The sequence below is a fragment of the Colobus angolensis genome, unplaced genomic scaffold (genome assembly GCF_000951035.1).
Source record: "Colobus angolensis palliatus isolate OR3802 unplaced genomic scaffold, Cang.pa_1.0 Scaffold241, whole genome shotgun sequence".
In the NCBI taxonomy this organism is placed as follows: Eukaryota; Metazoa; Chordata; class Mammalia; order Primates; family Cercopithecidae; genus Colobus; species Colobus angolensis.
Window position 1 is genome coordinate 3,343,111 of NW_012115611.1, and position 18,971 is coordinate 3,362,081.

The 18,971-nt window shown below is 39.2% G+C and overlaps 1 protein-coding gene across 1 annotated transcript in view; it reads left to right on the forward strand.

Annotated features, from left to right (window-relative positions):
• Positions 1-13,793: 13,793 nt before the first annotated feature.
• The window catches only part of PTP4A1 (protein tyrosine phosphatase type IVA, member 1), a 61,129-nt gene continuing 55,951 nt past the window's right edge, over positions 13,794-18,971 (forward strand). The window contains exon 1 of the mRNA XM_011945633.1: positions 13,794-13,872. The gene's annotated coding sequence lies outside the window, so the exon portion shown is untranslated. The remainder of the gene's footprint in view (positions 13,873-18,971) is intronic.

Genomic DNA, 18,971 nt, shown 5'->3' on the forward strand with positions numbered 1-18,971 from the left:
TGCATTTTTATATAACATGTTATCTTCGTGACATTATTGATCTACTAAAGCAAAAACATAAGAAACTGTTGAGTTTTCCATCATGCCCAAGAGACAAAAAAAGTAACTTGGGTCTCTCAGCTCCATAGTTAAGCAAAGTAAAATACCACCGCACTATTTATACCTAGTTGGATCCTAATTTTCCTTCTTTGGTTATTTCATAATCAATCCATGTTAACTAATCAATGTTACACATTTAACTAGTTCAAGAGTGAAATCACATATCTTACTCCAGAAATTACGCCAACTTCATATAAAAGAAAAATCAACTTTTTGGATGCTTTTCTAAGAATTACATTTTTGTACCTACTTAGGAGGTTAGTTTAGGACATTAAAGCTGAAAAAATATCAATACCATTCTTAGGCTCATTTTCCTCAAAAACAGCTTCCTAAAAACTGGCTATGGAGCTAGCCAGATGGCTGGAGGACAAAGTAGTAGTAAGACTTTTGATTGCCTTTCCTTTTAAACATTTAAAATTTTGCATTATGTAAATAGATACCTAGTCAAAAAATAAAATTTTTTAAAACCACCAAAAAATAAAGTAATCTAAAAAGTTGTACTTGTATGAATGTATATATCTTTATATAGTAGAATAATAAGCATACATTAAAAATTGTACTCTTGGGAAACACTAAATGATAATATATAGGGATGCACACAGCGTAGCAAAACTATAAAGAAAAATAAATGATTAAAAGTCATTAGGGCAATTCACTTCAGTAGGGAGGGAGATGGTTATATTATAAGAGTATTTCTGGCCGGGCACAGTGGCTCACACCTGTAATCCCAGCACTTTGGGAGGCCAAGGCAGGTGGATCACTTGAGGTTAGGAGTTCGAGACCAGCCTGACCAACATGGCGAAACCCTGTCTCTACTAAAAATACAAAAAAAGTAGGCGGGAGTGGTGGCACATGCCTGTAATCCCAGCTACTCAGGAGGCTGAGGCAGAAGAATTTCTTGAACCGGGGAGGTGGAGGTTGCAGTGAGCTGAGATCGGGCCATTGCACTCCAGCCTGGGTAACAACAGCGAAACTCTGTCTCAAAAAAAAAAAGAGTATTTCTGGGGTGACTGAGTGAGGTCATAGTTATAGATGTTCACCTTATAATAATTATTTGTATAGTTTATTTGTATTCGTACTATATCTAACAATATAAAATTTTGTAATAAAGGAAACAAATTTTTCTTTTCTTTTGAGGAACCTCCTAGGTTCAAGCAATTCTTGAGGTTCGGCCTCCTGAGTAGCTGGAATTACAGGCACACACCACCATGTCTAGCTAATTTTTGTAGTTTTAGTAGAGACAGGGTTTCACCATGTTGTCCAGGCTGGTCTCAAACACCTGACCTCAGGTGATCCGCATGTCGTGGCCTCTCAAAGTGCTGGGATTACAGGCCTGAGCCACCAAGCCTAGCCAAAAATACTACTTTTAAAGGATTTTTTAAATAAGATGGGGAAATGTTCACAATACCAAATTCAGTGAAATCAAGGATACAAAGCTCTCTATGCAGTATAATCCCAATTAGGTGTATGCATGTTGTATATTTGTAGAAATCGACATTAAAATAAATATATCAAATATTCATTATACCTTTTAGTTTTTGTATTATTTTATATAGCTGCCATAGTTTCTTAAATGTATGATATAATAATGTGTAAGATGAAAATTTCATTATAAAGGATGAAGTGATAAACCTGGCTTACAGAGTAAATATTAACCCTTCACCAGTTTCAGTTCCTATAAACATAGGCATTTAATATGCTATAACAGTAAAATTTTAGAGCTAGGGGAAATCATAAGAGATCGTCTTCGCACATGCCTCTGCTTTACAAATGCAGAAACCAAACAGTAGATAGGCTAGCTGACTTGGCCAAGGCCCCGGGTTACTCGCAGACCTGGGATGGGGCCAGGTTTAGCACAGTGTTTTGCCCTTCCTCCCACACTGATAGTGCCTTGTATGGAGGTAGAACAGAAAGCCCTGCTCTTCAGAGAAAGTTTCACTAACTTTTCAAAACAGGAGTACTTGATAATTATAATTAAGGACTATCACAAATGAAGTGTAAATTTGTAAATGTAACCATCTAATAAAGCTTCGGTTAAAATTAATGTTGGTGTAAGTTTATTTTTGAATTTTTTAAAGAGAGAAAGAAACAACAAATCCTTGAGGTTCCAGAAGAGTTGCCTGTATTCATTCACTTAACATACTAAAGGCAGCTTGTGACTGCCATAAAGTATGTCACTGCCACCTTCACTACTAAAAAAGTGGTCCAGTATATGAGGCAACTGCTCTAAATCATGCTTGTTTGGACAGGCTCTTTCTTAGTTCCACCTCATCTGCACTTTAGCCCCACTCTGTGCCATGTAGACCCAAGTGATTTGCACAAACACCACATGATCCCAAAGGTACTTTCCCAGGGAGAAGGAAAAAATAACCATAAAAGTTAAGTTAACCCTTGTAAGTTCTAGTTACCACTTAATCTTTCTATGATCTGACTACCTTTTTTTTTTTTTTAGTTTTTTAAACACTTCAAGTCATAACTCCTTGATATTCAATATTTAGATTTTCCCCTTATTCTGCTTCCCCAGAGAAAATCTCCTCTCCCCACTTTCATTCAGTACCTACTATGTACCAGGTACCATCTTCATTGTCAGGAATACAGAAATGAGCAAAACATGTTGTCTTCCTTCAAGAAGCAAATTTTTTTTTTTTTTTGAGACAGAGTCTCACTCTGTCACCCAGGCTGGAGTGCAGTGACACAATTTGGCTCACTGTAACCTCTGCCTCCTGGGTTCAAGTGATTCTCCTGCCTCAGCCTCCTGAGTAGCTGGAACTATAGGTGCATGTCACCATGCCTGGCTAATTTTTGTATTTTTAGTAGAGACAAGGTTTCACTATGTTGACCAGGACTGGTCCTGAACTCTCGACCTCAGGTGATCATCCCGCCTCGGCCTCCCCCAAAGTGCTGGGATTACAGGCATGAGCCACCACACCAGGTAAAGATGCAAATTATTTAGAGGAACAGCTAGACAGATAAGCTAATGATGGCAATAAAATGTGCTCAGTAGAATAAGGAAATCAGTGGTGCTGTGCTCATGGCACCTATTAATCTAAGAGAAACAATCAGCGGCACTTAACACAAGTGCCTGGTTCTACATTCCCACCCCTTCTTACAACATGCTATATCTATAGGATGAGCCCAGAGGAAGCCCTAGAAATCCTGATCCCTACTCCAGGTCAAGCTTATGCAAGCAAATAGCTTTTTTTTTTTTTTTTTTTGAGATGAAGTTTCACTCTTATAGCCCAGGCTAAAGTGCAGTGGTGCAATCTCAGCTCACTGAAACCTCCATCTCCCAGGTTCAAGCGATTCTTCTGCCTCAGCCTCCTGAATAGCTGGGATTACACTCAGTTAATTTTCGTACTTTTAGTAGAGACGGAGTTTCACCATGTTTGTCAGGGTGGTCTTGAACTCCTGACCTGCCTTGGCCCCCAATATGCTGGGATTACAGGCGTGAGCCACCACACCCAGCCTCAAGGGAATTCTTAAAAAGTAGCTTTGAGAATTTGAAATCATTATCTGGGTATGTTTTAAATTTTGCCAGTTTGTAGTTTACCTAGATGTTTCAGATTATAGACTCCCAAATCTAAAGTATTAAATTTTTTTCTGAAACAGAACTTATTATTCTACGGTTTTGAATTATCCCTCAGAATCAAAATTGGAAAATATTTTTACTATGTGATTTTTCTTATGCTTCTTACTGAGAAAATGACTCTCCAAATCTGAAGATGATGAAAAATACACATTGGGATTTGTTACTACTTATGTGTACACACTTGAAAGACAGTTTAAGTCCACATACTACTTATGATGTTCTTGGCTGCAAGTAATTAAAAAAAAGTAATTCCCTAGCAAGCAGATGCAGATTGAAAAAATTAAAAGTGATGAAACTGTAAGGATACCTATTTTATTATATGGCAAGAAGTCTAGAGGTAGTTCTGCTCCTGGATTGGCTCAGTCATCATTAAGGACTCAAGTTCTTTCCCTTGCTCCATGCTCTTTTTTTTCCTTTTTTTTTTTTTTTCCTTTTATTTTTGAGACGAAGTCTTGCTCAGTTGCCCAGGCTGGAATGCTGTGGTGTGATCTTGGCTCACTGCAACCTCTGCCTCCCGGGTTCAAACGATCTCCTGCCTCAGCCTCCTGAGTAGCTGGGATTACAGGCATGTGCCACAGCTCCCAGCTAATTTTTGTATTTTTATTAGAGACAGGGTTTCGCCATGTTGACCAGGCTGGTCTGGAACTCCTGACCTTAAGTGATCCATCTGCCTCGGCCTCCCAAAGTGCTGGGATTACAGGCATGAGCCATGGTGCCAGCCTCATGCTCTCATTCTTTGCATGGTGGCTTAGTCCTCAAGCCTTGTCCTTCATTGCTGCCAAGTGGCTGCTGCATATCTTGACATCTCGTGAAGACCTAGAATCATTATCTTCCATGTACCACTTTCTATTTGATGGGGAATATTTTTCCTAAGTCCCCACAGAATTAGCCCCATTGGCCACAGTTGCCTCTCATACGCAGGCATAAGTCATTCGTTGTGCAAAGGATATGAGACTACCATGATTAGCCCAAACCAATTAAGATAGGCTTTTCTGAGACTGCAGAGGGGTCTATCTTCCCTCAGATAACATGTGGAAGGATAAACAAATCTGAGATTTTGTTAGTGTGAAAAAAGCAGTGTAAGGTAAATAGTTTCAAGGAAATTATATTCAAACTAAAAATTCAATGTAAAATAAATAGAACAACTTTACTACCCACAAGTTCTGGTATGATGCGTAGAATCTGATCTAAAATCCACTCACTCTATTCTTTCAGCAAACATTCTTTGACCACTTACTACACGTTGGGCACAGTTCTCAATACTAAAACAGAGAACAAGACAGATATATATTTGTATTGGGAACGCTTTCAGCAGCAACTGACAGAATAGGAAATTAAAAGTAGCCAAACCATAGGGACATTTGGTGTTTACCTAGAGAAATTTAGAGGGAGGCAATCCCTAGTCCAGTTCCTCTGAAATATAACCAAGGGTTCAAGTTCTTTCTTCTCTGTGTCCTTAGCATGCTGACTTTTGTCTTTATTCTTTTCACCTCATTGTTCCATAGCTGCCATAGCTCTAAATACCTCATCTACTTTCAAACCAGAAAGAAATGGAAAAGGACACTTTTTTCTTATTCTCGTCCGTTTTGCAAAGATTTAAAAACCCCAGAAGCCTCCTATGCAGATTGCCATGAAGTCTCATTGGCAGGATTGTGTGCCACACTGGTCTCCTCAAAAGCAAAGGAATCTGGGAAGTAATTATCCAACAAAGTGTTACGGAGCTGCACACACTGCTGCCCCAGATAAAATGGAGATTTTTTTTTTTCAATAAGGGGAGATATGGATAATGGTTACCCAATTACAATGCTTTCCATTGTCCCCTCTTCCTGGAGTTAATTCTCTGGCCACTTCATGGCAAGGTAATAATAAATTAGGAGTACTTTTCCTACTCTAGTTTTAAAATTATGTATGAGGAAGTTGTAGTGGTTCTTTATGTTGCTTTTGCACATTCAACTAGAAAAACAGTTTGCTGGGTGTAGTGGCTCACACCTGTAATCCCAGCACTTTGGGAGGCCGAGGCAGGTGGATCACCTGAGGCCAGGAATTGGAGACCAGCCTGACCAAGATAGTGAAACCCCATCTCTACTAAAAATACAAAAATTAGTTGGGTGTGGTGGCAGGTGCCTGTAATCCCAGCTGCCCCAGGGGGATGATGCAGGAGAATTGCTCAAACCCGGGAGGCGGAGGTTCCAGTGAGCCGAGATCCCACCATTGCACTCCAACCTGGGTGACAGAGCGAGACTTTGTCTCAAAAAAAAAGACCACTGAAAAATGGACATTTTGCCTTTATTCCAATGGGGCTTTAGAATTTTCCATAAGGAATATGCATTAAGATATTACTTGTATAAATACAAATGAATAATATAAAATAATTAGTGAATAAAATAATTAGTGAAAAATCTGTTAAAGACTAATCATCTGTGTTCTTCTCCCCACATCATTTGGTCTCTGGTCCTGTTCTTGCTCAATGTTTGCAAAGAACCAAAAGAACCAAAGGCACACTACAAATAAGTAGAAATCTCTGCTGTACTCTGACCTTTGATCTGTTCTGTGATCACTGTTCCTTTTGACTTTTCTTTTTTCTTTTTTTTTTTTTTTTGAGACACAGTCTCACTTTGTCATCCAGGCTGGAGTGCAGTGGCACAATCTCAGCTCACTGCAACCTCTGCCTCCCGGGTTCAAGAGATCCTCCTGCCTCAGATCCCTGAGTAGCTGGGATTACAGGCATGCACCACCATGCCCAGCTAGTTTTTGTATTTTTAGTAGAGATGGGGTTTTACCATGTTGGTCAGGCTGGTCTCGAACTCCCAGCCTCAAGTAATCAGCCCACCTCGGCCTCCCAAAGTGCTGGAATTACAGTCATGAGCCACCGCACCTGCCCCTCTTTGATGTTTTATTATATATTTTTTCACTTGAAAGTGACTTTTCTGTACGTTGTCACAGCAATGAAAATGTCTATTGACTTCTAAGCAAACCCTCAAATCATTAAACCTTGTCATTAACCACTGTGTGTCCCCAGTGTTGTTGTGGTTTTTTAAGTGAAGAACTTCTGTTGAACAACTGCCTTCTGTTTGTTTGTTTGGAGGCAGGGTCTTGCTCAGTCACCTAGAGTACAGTGGTGCAATCACAGCTCACTGTAGCCTCAATCTCCTGGGCTCCAGTGATCCTCCCACTTCAGCCTTCCTAGTAGTTGGGACCCCAGGCACCAGCCACCACACCAAGCTAATTTTTTTTTTCAATTTTAAGTAGTGATAGGGTCTCAACATGTTGCCCAGGCTGGTCTCAAACTCCTGGATGAAAGGGTTCCTCCTGCCTTGACCTCCCAGAGTGCTAGGATTAACGGCATGAGCCACTGTGCCCAGCCTTGCTTGTTTGTTTTTTGAGACAGGGTATTACTCTGTCACCAAGGCTGGAGTACAGTAGCATGATCATAGCTTACTGCAGCCTTGAACTCCTGGCCTCAAACCATCCTCCTGCCTCAGTCTCCCGAGTAGCTGGGACTACAGGCAAGCATCACCATGCCTGGCTTGAGCAACTGATATATATATCATTTATCTTAATCACCTTTCTAAAAAGTTTTTTTTTTGTTTTGAGACAGAGTTTTGCTCTGTCCCCCAGGCTAGTGTGCAATGGCGAGATCTCAGCTCACTGCAACCTCCGCCTCCCAGGCTCAAGCAATTCTCCTGCCTCAGCTTCCCAAGTAGCCGGGATTACAGGCACCTGCCACCATGTCCGACTAATTTTGTATTTTTAGTAGAGATGGAGTTTCACCATGTTGGTCTCAATCTGACCTCAGGTGATCCGCCCACCTCAGCCTCCCAAAGTGCGGAGATTACAGGTGTGAGCCACCCCGCCCGGCCTCCAAAAAGTATTGATAAATTTACAGAAGTTATTTAAAATGTTGAAAATTGTAAGCAACATAGCAATCTTGAGCTGACATGTATAAAGCATGGTATTTACTTTTTTATTGATCTATTCATTCATATTCTCATTTTCTCCCTTGGTGCTAGAAAGCAAAGAGCTGGTCAGGCATGAGAATGATTAAAAACCCTTGTGAGCTAGGAAGAGAGAACAATCTAAACAAAAATGAACCTAAGGAAAAGAATAATAGATTAAGCTTTGTGAAATATAAGGAAGGAAGGAAAGGGAAAGGAAGGGAGGCCTAGTTCGTGTTATATGATTTAGATTTTTACACAAGTAAGATATTGAAGAATCACAGGTTAACCATCTAAATGTAATACTTTCCAAATAACTTAGAAGTAATGTAGTCTGATTTGTTCTAAGATGTGCTATCATTTACCTTGAAAATTTTTTAGTAGAAAAATAATCATAATATACTGTGATTTTTCCTACAGTAAATCATTCCTTTTTATTTATTCTTATTGGCTCTATTGAAAACTTTGTCCCTTTATTACCTTGTTGAAAATCTACACCATCAATAAAACAGCAAAGCATATTTTAATGAAGTTAAAACCTGTTGCAACCCTAAACAAGTAGAAGATTGAAAATAAGACTTTAATCTGTACACCAGGCAATTTTCTAAACCTGTCACTAAATTCTGTGAATCCACCTATCCAAAAGGTCAGCAAAAGTAAAGGCTTCATTGCACAAGTTGATACCAGTACTGTGCCCTTTGCCAAGAATGCTTGGTAAAATAAAGAATTTCATTGTTTCAATAGATTGACCTAGCAGCTTAGTCCAGAAATGTTTTCTTTAGACTAATTTAGCTGAAGAGATGAATAAAGTCAAACAACCGTTTTATGGTAGAAGCACTTCAAAGTAGTGCTTAAGAACTCTGAAGTCTGAATGACCTAGCTTTGAATCTTGACTCTACCAGCTGTGAGCTCTTAGTAAGTCCATTTACTTCTTATGATTCAATTTTTCCATTTGTAAGTTGGGCATGAGAGCACTCAAACATGGCATACTGCTGGCTGTCTCTTAATACTCATTATTCTCTTCTTCCAAAGCAACAGAATCTTAAGTCTTAATAGGACACACAGGTGAGTGGAAAAATTCTCTTTTACAACTAGGTGTGGTCATCTGAGTTTTGGTATATATGTGGCAATGGCATGTGCTACTTCTGGGAAGTGTCCTTAAAGAAATGGGTAGGACTTCCCCTTCCTTCTTCCTACAGCTAGAAAATGGACATGGAGGCACAAGCTCCAACAGTCTCTTCTGTGGATGAGGTAACCTTGGAATTGGAAGCTATCTGTCTAATACCAGAGGTATTAGACAGAAAGAGATTGAGTCTCTGCCACCATATCATATCAACCCGGAACTGACTCTTCTGGATTTCTTGAACAGGAAAGAGAAATAAACCATTGACCGAAGCCATTGTTTTGGGATATTTATTTCTCTCTTTGTCAAATCTAATTGTATTTAATAATACTACCACAAAGAAAGGTTTTAAGAATTAAATGAGACCATGTGCTAGCTACATAGTAAGTGTGCAATACATTATGCTTATTATTACTGTTACATTATTATTAAACAAGGATAAAATTATAGTCTAAATATTCAGAAAAATAAAGTATATCTGGAAAGTCTTACCTTTCAGACCAGTGGCATTAAAGAACTATAAAGTTACCTATCAAAGAATAGAGTCACTCCTGAGAAGTAATTTTTGATGTATTAGAATAAATCACCTGCAATAAAGAAAAGAGGTCAAACAGACCTGGAATAGCTCCTAATCCCCATGGTAATCACATATTTTCTTACACCAAGTGTTGCCTAGTGTTCTTAGTCTGAAGGACTCTGAATTTTAAAAAGAAATTTAAAATGGAAAATAAAGGTATGCACACATGATGTCTTGTAAAGTGAAACCATTTAAATGGTGAAAGATCTCCTGATGATAACCTCAATTAACTACAATAGCACTATGATCAAAAGAAACAATTTTGTAAAGGGAAATACACTCTAAAAACTCAAAACAAGGACCATCACTATCTACCAACACACACACACACACACACACACACATGCACACACACAATCACATACACACATATATATGACTTTTATATCAGTAATTGTCAAGAATGATCTATAATTCCACAATATATATCACAGACCTTGATGGAGAATTAAAAATTAAGGAGCAGCCTTCTTCTACCTCCAAACACAGATTATGTCCAAAATCACGTCAAAAAAAGTTATCTACTAGTGCAACCCAATAGTTTTTAAAAGAATCCATTGACACTTATAAAATCTCAGTAGGGCCAAGCATGGTGGCTCACGTTTGTAATCTCAACACTTTGAGAGGCTGAGGCAGGTGGATAGCCTGAGGTCAGGAGTTCGAGACCAGCCTGGCCAGCATAGTGAAACCCCATCTCTACTAAAAATACGAAAATTATCCGGGTGTGGTGGCAGGTGCCTGTAATCCCAGCTACTTGGGAAGCTGAGGCAGGAGAATTGCTTGAACCCGGGAGGCGAAGGTTGCAGTGAGCCAAGATCGTACCATATTGCACTCCAGCCTGAGCAACAGAGCGAGACTCTGTCTCAAAAAAAAAAAAAAAAAAAATCTCAGGAGGTTTCTAGAGTATCCCTTTACTCTGGGAAATATTTTGTCATCTTCTCCATAACTTTATTGCTGCCAGAGCACATCTTAGATTGCTATTTTACTTTTCCTGATAAGCATAATATCAATTCTCTTGTTTGTATTTACTTTTCTTGTTACTTGTACCTAAACTAACAGCTCAGGTATCTTGAGGTCCTGAAAGGAAAGGCAAGAATAAGTTTTATAATTAGTTAACTAAAAAATTAGCATTTTGGACATCCCCAGGGCAAAGAAAGGACTAGCAATGGAATCCAACAGAGGTAAAGGATAACAACCATAGTCCATCTAACCAGAATTCCTTTTCTGAGGTTGAAACTGAAAAAGAGGGTGGGGACAATGTAGGTATCAGTCAGTATTTTACAGAAAAAGAAATGTAATGCTCAGAGATGTTAAATAGGTTGTCCAAGGTCACACAGTTTATGAGCAGCCCAACCGGGATTTAACTCTGGGTCTCTTTACGGCTAAGGTTGTTTACAGCAAGCCATTCAGCCTTCATAGTGTACTAACAACAGAGAGGACAAAAGCAGGATTTTGCCTGTAACACTTGCAATAACAATGCAATAATCATAAATGCACCTGGGAAGTTGCCAGAAAGATAGAAAATGACTCAGTACTGAAAAATGCACATTAGGAGATTTATATTCAAAGAAAAGGTACTCTTGAAGACTGTTTTGGAAGTCAGTTTCTTTCAGATTTTAGAAAAAAAGCAGGATACATATGCCATATATTATACTTTCAGCAGGATCTGGGCGGCACCCTCTTAACCATATTAATATTTCTATAGTAAAGCATGTGCATATTCACACTAGGTGAGATAAATAAAGACTATAGGCCGGGCATGGTGATGCACACCTGTGATCCCAACACTTTGGGAGCCCAAGGCAGGCAGATCATCTGAGGTCAGGAGTTTAAGACCAGCCTGGCCAACATGGTGAAACTCCATCTCTACTAAAATACAAAAATTAGCTGGGCATGATGGCGGGTGCCTGTAATTCCAGCTACTCAGAAGACTGTGGCGGGAGAATCACTGGAACCCAGGAGGCGGAGGTTGCAGTGAGCCGAGATCGCACCATTGCACTCCAGCCTGGGTGACAAGAGTGAAAACTCCATTTCAAAAAAAAAAAAAGACTACAAAAGGTGCATATCAGTTCAGTACAGTTTCAGTGCTAAACAAGTTCAGGTCAAGTCAGGTCAGGTTTTGAATTTTGAAAACACTTCCTCTTTTCATAGCTTTTTGGATTTCATAATTGCAGGTAAGGGATGTGAAACTGCACTACGTCCTGTCTTACCAGGTGAGGGAAATACTAATGATAAACTGACTGATTGATTTACCAGAACTGACTTTCCACTAATAAGAGTAAAGACACCACATATGCCAAGTTTGTCCCATATACTTGGCACAAGCTTATTTCCTGCTTTGTGACTCAATTACAGCCCATTATGTGACTCAATTGAATTAAAAAGTAGGACATGAAAATGAAATACAGGTCAGTCTACTAAAATCCAGGAAAGGTATTAAGCAATTCATGCATGACAGTTCTAATTCAATGTTAAAACTATAGTTAACTTCCTATTATCACACTTGACTTGCAAATAAACCAATGAGAAAATTAGAAAGCAATATAGATTTTTAGCTCCTGAAATTCAATCATCAATTTAAGAATAAAAACCATTCTGTTCAGATTAAAGACATTTGCTCCCATAATTTATTTTGACAAATGGACTTGAAATAGACATTCAACAAAGTAAAATTCAGTAGACAATAATTTCTACCCTGTAACTGTGTAAACCTGTAGACTGATTTAATGTATCATCTACCTATAATCTTTCAAGGAGCCTCAATGTCTGAATCCAACATATTTTAAAACTACACATAAATTTGCAAGAGCATAATTATCAAACAAAAACTAACCACTGGATCTCTTGCATATTATACACTGCTATTGCATTGATGTTTTTCTCTCCTCTGTATGCATTCTTTTTTATCTTCAGTCTTCCTTGATTCTACAATTGGGAATATTTTCCCATTAGACATTTATGTGATTCTTATCTTTAAATGTTGTGATATATTGTCCTTGGCCTTCAGTAGATTTATCAATTAACATTGCTAAGCAATAGGAAAATTAGTAAAACACTAAAAATGAAAACAGGCTGGGGCGGTGACCCATGCCTGTAATTCCAGCACTTTGAGAGGCTTAGGCAGGTGGATCACTTGAGGCCAGGAGTTCAAGACCAGCCTGGCCAATGTGGCAAAACCCCATCTCTATCAAAAATACAAAAGTTAGCCAGGCATGATGGCACGTGCCTGTAATCCCAGCTACTCGGGAGGCTGAGGTAGGAGAATCACTTGAACCAGGGAGGCAGACAGAGGTTGCAGTGAGCCAAGATCGCGCCAGTTCACTCCAGCCTGGGTGATAGAGTGAGACTCTGTCTCAAATAAATAAATAAATAAAATGAAATTGAAAATAGATATCTGAAAAAAAGATTTTGGCACAATTGTTCACCTTATAAACCTATGGTTTGTGTTTATTATTTCATTGTCAATACGATCAGTGTCAGAGCTACTATTCTTTTTAATTTTTTGCCTTGTAAGCAGGTGGTAAAGAGATCATTTAATTAGACCATGTGCTATAGGGAGTGTACTACATGAACAATCAGTTTATATACACATGGAATACTATGCAGCCGTAAAAAAGAATGAGCTCATGTCTTTTGCAGGGACATGGATGAAGCTAGAAACCATCATCCTCAGCAAACTAACACAGAAATAGGAAACCAAACACCGCACGGTCTCACTCATAAGTGGGAGTTGAACAATGAGAACACATGGACACAGGGAGGTGAACATCATATACTGGGGACTGTCACAGGGTGGGGGAAAGGGGAGTGAGAGCATTAGGACAAACAGCTAATGCATGCGGGGCTTAAAACCTAGATGATGGGTTGATAGGTGCAACAAACCACCATGGCACATGTATACCTATGTAACAAACCTGAGCATTCAGCACATGTAGCCCAGAACTTAAAGTAAAATAAAATAAAATAAAAATAAAACTGAGCAAGAAAAGAAAAAAAACAGCAAATGATTTTCAATGTTGTACAGAAAATAATGTCTGGTTTGTCATATTCTAGCATAAAGTGAGTCAACATCATTGTTTACAAATCAGACAGATTTCAGTTCAGGGTTTTTTTCCCCAATCTAATTATTTCAGAAGCTCAGGTAGGCTCAGAAAGAGGCAGTATCCTTCTATGTAGGAATACACCAAAGGAGCTAATTACGTAAAAACAGAAAATACATAAACAACACATGTAAAGAGGGTAAATGACAGATGGCTGTAAGTTTCAGTATCAATATTACCATTAACCACCAAAATTGTGCATTTCCTAAAGGAGCATAGTTTGGAAACAAATCACAAATATTTTAGAAACTGTCCCCTTGACCTGTATAAATTGCGAAATAAACAGATACGTTACCCTTTGTCTGCCTCCCCTACAGTAACTCATTAACAGACAGACTGAAGCTCCTGCACTCTCTGGCCCTCCTAGGCCTGTGTTGCCTTGTCCAGTATCCTTATACAAAATGAACTGAAATAATCATTAATCTGAAAAGCTAGTCTTAATCAAACAGGTAATTCTAACTTACCTACTTGTATATTTTATGGAACACCTAGGGACAGACTGTTAGAACAACGGGAATCTTATAAAAATGTATTAATCTAATTATCTTATTTTGCAAATGGAATAATTCATAGAGAGTCCTGATCTGTTCAAGGACACACACTCATTTAGTGGCAGAGCCCAGACTAGAACCCAAGTAATCTGTCTCCCTCTCCAGTGCTTTTTCCCACAGGCTTTGCCAGATAATGTTTCATGTCTTGGATTACATTGGTAGAACCTTTTGTAGATACATAGGTGAATCCTTGTCTTCCAGATTGGGCTCTTGAATTTCCCTGTCCAAACTCTATATTTACGTTTTCTGATTTTATGGAATGTCATATTCCTTTTTCTCCAAAGCATTTTAAGGGCTATAATATATGGCAAATTTTAACTATTGTTTCTGTTACTTATTTGAACTTAGATAAATTATTTGCATAGTTATAAAGATAAGATGTCCAGAAACCATATTCACGATGTAAATGAGATCTCCATGTATTTGCTAAAAACATTCCAGTGAAACAGAAGATAAACAATAAATAAGTAGTCCCTGCAGCAGATAATTTCATCAGGGGACCCTAGTTACAATTCAGGTGAAACAGACCAAATGCCAGAGCTCTTTATCACTCTCACCAAGACTGTGTCCATGACAAGCTTTAGATAAGCAAAGAGAGCAATAAGAAGCACTTTCCTTTTGAGGTAGAAAAGGGGTCTATGAGTTGAATATTCCCCCAAATTACATTATTTGTATTAGTCAAAAGAACATGATAGCGTAGCAGCCAGAAAACATATATCTGCTCATAGCTTTTATCATTTTTTTCCAGCTGGACCTGAGGACTTCTGTTGTTCATATGTTTACTCACAGCTGATATTCTTTCAACAATAGGAGAGATACCATATTACTGTTTCCCACCATGGGAGATTCAGTGCAATGGGTTCCTTTTAATTACCATACAAAGTGATTCAGACTTTGAGGTCGTGAAATGATCCCCTTTATAAGACTGAATCACTTTTTTTTTTTTTTTTGAGACAGAGTCTCCCTCTGTCAACAAGCTGGAGTGCAGTGGCGCAATCTCAGCTAACTGCAAACTCTGCCTCCCAGGTTCAAGCGATTCTCCTGCCTCAGCCTCCGGAGTAGCTGTGCCACCATGCCCATCTAATTTTTGTATTTTTAGGAGACATGGGATTTCACCATTTTTGGCCAGGCTGGTCTCAAACTCCTGATCTCAAGTGACCTGCCTTCCTCAGCCTCTCAAAATGTTGAAATTACAGGCATGAGCCATCGCATCTGGCCTCATCACTCTCTTTTTTTTTTTAATCACTCTTAAGAGTCATCAAAAATAACTATAAAGTAAGTGTCTAGGATATTTATTTCACTATTATGTACTTTCTCAGGCACCATACACAATATGATGTCTATAAAAGAAGGTAGGCAAATCACTTGAGGTCAGGAGTTCGAGACTAGCCTGGCCAACATGGCGAAACCCTGTCTCTACTGAAAAACACAAAAATTAGCCAGGCATGATGGGGCATGCCTGTAGTCCCAGCTACTCGGGAGGCTGAAGCACAAAAATCGCTTGAAGCTGGGAGGCAGAGGTTGCAGTGAGCGATGATCGTGCCACTGCACTCCAGCTTGGGCAACAGAGCGAGACTCTGCCTCAAAAATAAATAAATAATAAATATTTATTTATTTATTTTTTTTTTTTTTTGAGACGGAGTCTCGCTCTGTCGCCCGGGCTGGAGTGCAGTGGCCGGATCTCAGCTCACTGCAAGCTCCGCCTCCCGGGTTTACGCCATTCTCCTGCCTCAGCCACCGGAGTAGCTGGGACTACAGGCGCCCGCCGCCTCGCCCGGCTAGTTTTTTTTTTTTTATTTTTAGTAGAGACAGGGTTTCACCGTGTTAGCCAGGATGGTCTCGATCTCCTGACCTCGTGATCCGCCCGTCTCGGCCTCCCAAAGTGCTGGGATTACAGGCTTGAGCCACCGCGCCCGGCCAATAAATAATAAATAAATAAATAAGTAAAAGAAATTCTGCAAGGTAGTAAGTTATTGCAGAAAAATGAAACCAGTTCCATGTCAATCTACAATAAGTTCACTCAGAACTAAGACATCTTATTTGCCTAGAGCAAGCTTATCCATGCATGCGGCCCAGGACACTTTGAATATGGCCCAACACAAATTCATAAACTCTCTTAAAATTATAAGACTTTTTTTGCGATTTTTTTTAAGCTCATCAGCTATCGTTAGCATTAGTGTATTTCATGTGTGGCCCAGATAATTCTTTCACTGGGGCCCAGAGAAACCAAAAGATTGGACACCCCTGGCCTATAGCATTCTATGTCTGAATTTTTAACGGATTGCCTACTCCCAGCATAATAATGTTTTATTGTCATTCTCAAGTTTCTAACATATGACTATACAAACAGTAGAAATAAATTAAATATTAAAAAAGTAGAATTGTATCAACAGGCTTTTTTTTTTTTTGGAGATACTATCACTCTGTCGCCCAGGCTGGAATGCAATGGTGCCATCTTGGCTCACTGCAACCTCTGCCTCCCAGGTTCAAGTTATTCTCCCCATGCCTCAGCCTTCTAAGTATCTGGGACTATAGCCGTGCACCATCATACCTGGTTAATTTTTGTGCTTTGAGTAAAGATGGAGTTTTGCCATCTTGGCCAGGTCTCAAACTCCTGGCCTCAAGTAATCTGCCTACCTTGGCCTCCCAAATTGCTGGGATTACAGACATGAGCCCCCATGCCCAGCACTCAATAGGCTTTTAATCTAGCTAATAAAGTGTAAAGAGTCCTGGAGGATATATTAATGATGCATATTTGTATGAAAAAATTATTTCATATTGAAGACCAGTACCTTCTCAAAACAGCCACAGCAGATGAATTTCTTCTAAGAGGACATCAATTTGGGCCTTTATTATACCTTGAGTTTAATAAGTGAGAACTTCACAGTATTATATGTAAAAGCATTTTGAAAAATATGTATAATTTTAATTCCTATATGAATTTATTGTTCAATATGTTTCAAGAAAAAAAGATGAAGCAATTCAGTTTTTAAAAATGTAAAAATAAAATCATCCAAACAGAAGCCTTGGATAAGATTCTGCTGAATGACTCTGAGCTTCCTGGTAGCCAAAGCAAAAGAGAAATGCAAAGTGTTATTTCTTTTCTTTTCTTTTGACTGACAAGAAAAAACATACAAGTTCATGTGAAAAACCTACCTTTTCACATGGACTTGTATATATTATCTCATTCAATGCTTCTATTTTAATCATTTTCTTTTTATATGTTTTAGAATTATAAACGTTATATGCGAATGCAAGATGTTGCATACCACAATGGACAAATCTTTAAATTGCAGTTTTTGAAGATATCTCAGGGGCATTCTTAATATAAGCATTTTTTTAATGAAAAAACTTAAGAAAGCAAAATTAATTATTGAGCTTAACTCCTAAATTAGTGGAGTTGAGCACATCACCAACCCTTGTTCTAACTTGATTCAGGGATTTAGCTTAGACAGACTGGAGCAGCATTTCTGAAAGGGTGTTTAGAAGGTGTCCTGCATCAAATCATTTAAGGCTGTTTTTCAAAGGTGAAGATTTCTAAGTCCCTCTCTAAAACTATTAAATCAGAACTCCAGTATAGATTTCAAAATTCTCAACCGTAAATAAGTTATCCTGGTGAATTGTGTGTCTGTAGTGCTAGTTATTAGTACTCTTTCAGGATCAAACCCACTCTTCCATATTTGACCTTGTGATGCTGAAGCCGGTTGTGGGTAACCACCAGTGTCATTTTTGCCACCTGGCTTCCGGTTAGATTCTGCCAATGGGGGAGCTAGAGAATGCACTCCTTCCGGTTTGCTTGCTATTCCTGTCAGTATCACCTAGCTGTGGTTCTTCACCCCAGCAGTTCTAGCTTTTTCTAGTAGCCGTTGGTTCTAGTTTCACTATTTCCCCATCTCCCAGAACCCAATTCATGGCACTCTCTCAGAGCATCTTCTGAAATGTGGGTTCCAGCTCCACTGGATTCTCCCCTGCATGCTGAAGCACCAGTGCCATCCAGGCAGCTTCCTCACCTCAGAGGTCTGGATTCCAGGCTCCACCTTCTCCAAGCTTGTAGTTTCCAACAACCCCAACCTTTCACCTTTCCCCCCAGGCCTAGTGGTAGCAGCTGCTTTCTGCAATTACTTTATTTGAGTATTTGTTCCTTTTTCCCCTGTCAGTCCTCCAATATCTATATAACTAAATTTCCCTGTATCAATTCTCTCTTAAAATAATTGGTGTGGTTTCTTTTTTCCTGACTAAACCCTGACTGATACAAATGTTAATGTTTGAGTTCTAGTGAGTAGGGACATTAAGGAGACAACATATCTCTAAGACAGACTCTTCCAATTATCAATTGTTTAAATCCCTCTTTTGGTACCAGTATACAAAAGGGTGGTGCCAGGAGTTTCAACCACTATATTTTACTGCGTTAAGAAATTTCCAGGCTAGGCGCAATGGCTCATGCCTGTAATCCCAACACTTTAGGAGGCCAAGGTGGGCGGATCACCTGAGGTCAGGAGTTCAAGACTAGCCTGGCCAACATGGTGAAATCCCGTCTCCACTAAAAATACAAAAATTAGCTGGGCATGGTGGTTGGTGCCTGTAGTCTCAGCTACTCGGGAGACTGAGTCAGGGGAATCACTGTGAACCGGGGAGGCGGAGGTTGCAGTAAGCCAAGATCTCACCACTGCACTCCAGCCTGGGTTACAGAGCAAGACTCCATCTCAAAAAAATAAAATAAAATAAAATAAAATTCCAGAAGCTTTGGGTTCTAGAATAGCTGATAACAAAGTTGAAATTCTATTATCAAAAAAGAAGAATTCTTATATAATCTTTCCCAGAATCAGAGCCAATTCAGTTCAACAGAGAAGAAGACCATGTATGATAAATCCGCAAGCAGAACAAAATTTTTTTTTTAAGAAAGATTTTTAGGCCAGGCGCGGTGGCTCATGCCTGTAATCCTAGCACTTTGGGAGGCCAAGGCAGGTGGATCACTTGAGGCCAGGAGTTCAAGACCA